The 6709-nt window shown below is 38.1% G+C and overlaps 1 protein-coding gene across 1 annotated transcript in view; it reads left to right on the top strand.

The window, feature by feature from the left end:
* The first annotated feature begins 542 nt into the window (after positions 1–542).
* Positions 543–6709, top strand: part of LOC123515675 (serine/threonine-protein kinase Warts-like) — a 19759-nt gene continuing 13592 nt past the window's right edge. The window contains exons 1-2 of the mRNA XM_045274507.1: positions 543–691; positions 3278–3807. The gene's annotated coding sequence lies outside the window, so the exon portion shown is untranslated. The remainder of the gene's footprint in view (positions 692–3277; positions 3808–6709) is intronic.

The raw sequence follows: 6709 nt of genomic DNA, 5'->3' as shown, positions 1-6709 counted from the left end.
AAGGAAAAAAAACATAAATACAAAAAAAAATAATAAAAAAGTGAAAAGAAAACGAGGAGGAGAAGGAATGAGGAAGTGAAAGAGGAATAGGCAAACATGAATAAGAGAGAGAGAGAGAGAGAGAGAGAGAGAGAGAGAGAGAGAGAGAAGAGAGAATAGGCAAACATGAATAACACACACAGAGAGAGAGAGAGAGAGAGAGAGAGAGAGCCATACACACGCACACACACACGAGAGAAAGGAACTTATGAACAACAAAATATCAGAGAGAGAGAGAGAGAGAGAGAGAGGAGGAGGAGGAGGAGGGAAGGAGAGACATAGTGGGGGAGGGGAGGGAACCAAATCATTCTCTTGCCTCGCTAACTCCAGACATTCCACTGTTCTCAAATATACTTGTCTCGCATTCCTCACTGGATATTTGTCTCATTCCAAAACCTCCTCCCATTGGCTGCTTAACTCGAGTCCTTGTGTGGGAGAGCCAATGGGAGAGCGGGGACGCCTGGGAGAGCCAATAGGGAGAGTTGTTAGAGAGAGAGTGTCTGTTGCCTACATTACATCGAGTGCTTGGTGGACAGAGTGTATGTGTGTGTGTGTGATGGACTCCAAACTTATGGTTATTTCACGGGATAAATGACGTTTAGGCGTGTGTGCTTGCCTGGAACACCTGCACGGGACCTTGATTGTTAAATAGGTAAGCTTGGACAACAGGTAATGGGTGGAAATAAGGTGAAAATCGTGAATATTTTGCACCCCTTCTCTTCTCTCTCGAGGAATTCTGAGGCAAAATGGCGGCTGTGTTGTGGTGTTACTCATGGTTATTATGCCTTTATTTCCTGTGTGCGAGCGTGGTGGGCGTGCAGGGAGGCGTGGGCGTGGGCTGAGGGTGTGAGGGACCTAGTGAGTGGGTTAAGGGTTGGTGAAATAAGGGAAATATGAGAGAAATGAGGGAGGAAGTGTGGCGGTGTGTTACAACCTCTGCCACCTTGTTTAAAAAGTATCCTGTCTGTTTCCTTGTTTACTTGCTTATTTGTTTACCTGTGAGCTTGTCTGGCCGTCACTGTATCTGTCTGTCTGTCTGTTTGCCTGTCTGCTTCTCTGTCTGTCGTTTTGCACCTGTATTTTGTATTTTTTAATTGTTTACTTGTGATTACGTTGATGTCACCTGTCTCTGCCTTCCTGTCTACCTATCTGTCTGTCTGTCTGTTTGTCTTACTGTCTGCTTCTCTGTCTGTCTCTTTTCCACTTGTATTTTGTTTGTTTTTAATTGTTTACCTGTGATTCTGTTTGTCACCTGTCTGTCTACCTGTTTGTCTATTTATCTGTCTGTCTGCCTGTCTGTTTGCTTCTGTCTATCTCTTATCCACCTATATTTTGTGTTCTTTTAATTGTTTGCCTGTGATTATGTTTATGTCACCTGCCTGTCTGTCTGTCTGTCTAACTATCTGTTTGTTTGTATGCTTGTTTGCTTCTCTGTCTGTCTCTTATCCTCGTGTATTTTGTGTTTTTTTAATTGTTTACCTGTGATTCTTTTGTCACCTCTTTGTCTACCTGTTTGTCTATATCTATCTGTGTCTGTCTGTCTGCCTGTCTGTTTGCTTCTCTGTCTATCGTATCCACCTGTATTTTGTGTTTTTCTAATTGTTTACCTGTCATTACATTCATGTCACCTGTCTGTCTGTCTGCCTGCCTGTTTGCATCTGTGTCTCATCTGTATTTTTTTTTGTTTACTTGTGATTATGTTTGTCTACCTGTCTGTCTACCTACCTACCTGTTTGCTTTCTCTCTCATGAAGTACAGTGTTTTGTTTGCTTGTTTTCATGTGGAGTAATTTGTTTTTGTTTGAGAGCTCTATTTGTCTGTCTGTCTGTCTGTCTTAGCAATTTGTCTTTGTTTATCATTTGTGTCTGTCTGTCTATTTTCTTTACTTCTATAGTGTGTGTGTGTGTGTGTGTGTGTGTGTGTGTGTGTGTGTGTGTGTGTGTGTGTGTGTGTGTGTTCATGCTTACCTGATGATTCATGTATTGTTTTGTCCTTGTTTACTCGTTTACCTCATCTTGTTTATTTGTTTGTTTACAATTTAGAGTTTTTTGTTCCCATTGTTTACCTGTGTTTGTGTTTGTGTTTAGTTAGGTTCTTTATTTGTCTTATTTTCATCTTGTTTATTTGTTTTCCTTGTTTGTGTTGGTTTGACTGTTTCTTTGTTTACCTGGTTGCTTATTTTGCTGTTTACTTGTTTTTCTTGCATATTTCATCTTGTTTACCTGTTTATTGGTTACATTTCATTGTTTTGTTGTGTTGTTTACCTGTGTTTGTCTTTCTGGTTGTTTATTTTGCTGTTTTCATCTTGTTTTTCTTGTATTTCAATTGTTTACTTGTTTGTGTTGACTTTTCTCTTTGTTTGTTGTTTACCTCTGTTACTTGGTTGTTTGTTTGTTGTGTTTTCATCTTCTCTTGTTTTCCTTGTTTGTATTTCACTTGTTTACTTGTTTGTGTTGACTTTTCTCTTTGTTTGTTGTTTGTAATTAATGAAAGAGTTGTGCTTTTAATAGATGGAAATGAAATAGTTTTTAATATATCTTTTTTTTTTATTTGTTTGTTCTATTTATTTGTTTGTTTCGTTTTTATTTTTGTATTCTTTTTATTTCATTTTTGTTTATTTTTCATTTTGTTGACTTGTTCCTTGTTTGTTTTCATTGATTTTCTGTATTTTTTGTTTTGTTTTTTTTTATTTTGTGTGCATTCTTTTCTATCCATTCATTTGTTTGTTTATATATTTTATCTATTCTTGTTTACTTGTTTATCATTTTGTTGACTTGTACCTTGTTTATTTATTTATTTTGTTTGTTTTTAATTTATTTTGTTGTATATTTATTTATTTTTTTTTTATCCATATATTTGTTTATTTTGCAATGATGGATTAATCGGATAGAATTTGACCTCATTTATCTCTCATTTGTACTTCCTACTTATTGTTCATTCATTTATTTATTTATTAACATTGTGTGTGTGTGTGTGTGTGTGTGTGTGTGTGTGTGTGTGTGTGTGTGTGTGTGTGTGTTCTCGTAGCTTTGCAGAAAATGAAGTATGTGTTTTGTAATATTGTCTAGTATAACTTCCTACTGTGTGTGTGTGTGTGTGTGTGTGTGTGTGTGTGTTATGTTTTTGCAGCATTGAGTGATGGAATAATAATGTTGACGATTTGTTTACAGTTTGCTATGTTCTGTCCAATGATGATTTGTACGAACACTAACGCTACAACTTCTTCTCTCCCGAACAGAGGCAGGACTGACAAGACGAGAGTGTGAGGAGCGACAGGCATACACACAGACACCAGCACTCTACCACCACCACCACCACCACCACCACCACCACCACCACCACTTCTAGCAACGCACTACAAGCTACCACTACTACTACTACTATTACTACTACTACTACCAAGTGCCTTAAACCTTACCCGAAGTCACAAAGTTGTAGTGTTTGGTGTGTCACAGTGCCTATCCGTCCCTATCCATCCGTTTGCAATAGACAGACGGATAGACAGACATCACGTGCGGGTGTGTATGATGGAAATGTGTCTGTCCGAGTGTCTGATGTGGTGATGTGATTGTTTTAAGGCGGAAAGGAGAAAAACTGCCGCTCGTGTCATGTGCCGCTGACGTCACTTAACGGAACTTTACTCCTGCTGCTGCTGCTGCCACCACCACCACCACCACCACCACCACCACCACCACTCCTCCACTGACCTCCACTGCTGCTGCCGCTGCCGCCGCCACCACCGCTGCAATTGTTCCTGTGCTTCTGTAGGTGAGTAGTGTTGGTTTGTTGACAGAGAGAGAGAGAGAGAATGTCAGTGTGTGTGTGTGTGTGTGTGTGTGTGTGACATAAATATTAAAAGATTTAGTTTAGCTTTGTATGGCAATGTTTATTCATTCATTCATTGTTTCTCTCTTCAAATCTTTCTCTTTCTCTCATTCATTCACTTTCTCTCTTTAAATCTGTCTTTCTCTCTCATTCATACAGTGTTTCTTTACATCTTTGTTTCTCTTTAAATCTGTCTGTTTCTCTCTCATTCATTCACTGTTTCTTTAAATCTGTTTCTCTCTCATTCTGTGTTTCTCTCCAAATTTTTGGTTTCTCTTTCTTTCATTCATTTTCTCCTTTTTAAATCCCTATGCTTCATTTTCTTTTATTCACTCATTGTTGTCCCTTCTGTCTCAAATTTTTTCTTCCATTTATTCATTTGTCATATTTCTTCTTCCCTGATACAAATAATCTTCATGTCTTTCTAGAACCCTTGACCCCTTCAGTACCATGACACATTTCCATATTCTTTCTGGTTACCATCTGGTGATTCTGTACAGCTTCAGAAACTCATGTCTGGATCAAAATAGTGAAGACTGTGGCCATTAATCTTCTGAGCTCTATAGACCCTTCCTAATGTCAATAAAATGATCTAATCACATGCAAAACTCAATTGAAATAGTGAAGAGGGCCATTAATCTTCTGACCTCCATAGATCCTTCCTGATGTCAATAAAATGGTTTAATCATACACAAATGTCAAGGTAAAAATGTGTCCCAGTATTGAAGGGGTTAGAAAAGTAAAGACTGTGGACAATCTTCAAGGTAAAAATCTGTCCCAGTACTGAAGGGGTTAAAATATTGAAGATTGTAGCCATTAATCTTCTGACCTCCATAGATCCTTCCTAATGTCAATAAAATGGTCTAGTCGAACACAAATTTCAAGGTAAAATGTGTCTCAGTACTGAAGGGGTTAAAATAGTCAAGACTGGCCATTAATCTTCTGATCTCCATAAATCCTTTCTAATGTCAATAAAATGGTCTAGTTGTACACAAATCTCAAGGTAAAAACGTGTCCCAGTACTGAAGGGTTTAAATTGTACATACACTTCAAGACACCACCATGTCTTGTGTCTTTCTTCATTAAAATTCATGTTATTGTCATTTTATCCTTTTATTAACTCAGTATTCACTTCAAGACTTTAATGCATTCCTTCATTCTTTCAGTAAGGTCTATAACACTGTGGGACTCCTTCAGCCATCACCTGCTTGTCAATCCATTCCTTAACCTCTAAGTCACTCCAACACCTGCTACTTATTGATCTGTTTCTGCTACACAACTTCCTACACTTCCAAAACACCTGCTGACAACACTAACACTTCCCTTCCCTCACCTGTCTTGCACCTTTAATTAACCTGCTCCCAACCACACGCCTCTTACAGAACTGTATGCAATTCACACACACACACACACACACACACACACACACACACACACACACACACACACACACACACACACACACACACACACACACCACAATTGGTAGAAATGACCTATGAGGAAAGATTAAAAGAAATGAATTTGCTCACCTTGGAACAAACAAGAGAAAGAAGAGATTTAATATAGGTTTATAAACTGTTGAGTGGTTTGGATGAAGTGGATAAAGAGCAAATGATGTTGAAAGAGGAAAATTTAAATAGAACTACGAGATCACATAGTAAAAAGATAGCCAAGGGAGTATGCTTGAAGGATGTGAAGAAATATAGTTTCCCGCAGAAATGTGTGGAAGTGTGGAATAGTTTGAGCGTGGAGGTGGTGTCAGCGAGGAGTGTGCCACACGAGTTTAATACCCAGGCCTGTAAAAATTACAACTAGGTGAATACACTTGGTCTGTCTAAATTCTAATGGTAAAGATTATTATTATTATCTCTTTTATTCCTTCATTGTGTTATTAAGTAGTAGTAGTTCCTCCTTCCTTCCTTCCTTCCTTCCTGATGCATTTCCCTATTCATTCTGGTTACTATTTGGTGATTTACAGCTTCAAAAATTCATGTGGGGGATTAAATTAGTGAAGACTGTGGTCATTAATCTTCTGACCTCCATAGACTCTTCCTAATATCAATAAAATGGTGTTATCAGAGCCGAATTGTCTTAAAATGCTTCCAAAACATGGCAGACTGTCTTAAAGTACCCTAAGAAGTTTCCATATTCATTCTGGTGACTATTGGTGATTTTATACAGCTTCAGAAACTCATGTGGGGGATTAAAATAGTGAAGACTGGTCATTAATCTTCTCACCTCCATTGACTCTTCCTAATGTCAATAAAATGGCGTTATTATAGCCAAACTGTCTTAAAAGTCTCCCAAAACATGGCAAACTGTCTTAAAATGTCCTAAAAACATCACAATAGTGAAGACTGTGGCCATTAATCTTTTGACCTCCATAAACCTTGCCTGTGTCAATGAAATGGTGTTATCATAGCCAAATTGTCTTTAAATGCTCCCAAAACTTGCTAAATTGTCTTAAAATGCTCCCAAAACATACCAAACAGTCTTTAAATGCTCTCTAAACTTGCCAAACTGTCTTAAAATGTCCCAAAAAGTCTCCATATCCATTCTGGTTGCTATTTGGTGATTTTACACAGCTTCAGAAACTTATTTAGGGATTTGAAATAGTGAAAACTGTAGCCATTAATCTTCTGACCTCCATAGACCCTTCCTAATGTCAGTAAAATGATCAAATTGTTCCCAAAACTCGTGGTAAAAAATGTGTCCCAGTACTGAAGTGTTTAAACTGGCAAGAAACAACAAAACATATCTTCTTTCATAGCTAACTTTCAGGCAGGCACTTAGAAACACTTGGCACATTGGTTCTGGTGATGCTAAACTGAGCCTTGGTGCT

Source organism: Portunus trituberculatus, chromosome 5 (genome assembly GCF_017591435.1).
Source record: "Portunus trituberculatus isolate SZX2019 chromosome 5, ASM1759143v1, whole genome shotgun sequence".
Lineage (NCBI taxonomy): Eukaryota > Metazoa > Arthropoda > Malacostraca > Decapoda > Portunidae > Portunus > Portunus trituberculatus.
The sequence above is the reverse complement of the archived record's forward strand: the minus strand, read 5'-3'. Positions and strand labels throughout refer to the sequence as shown.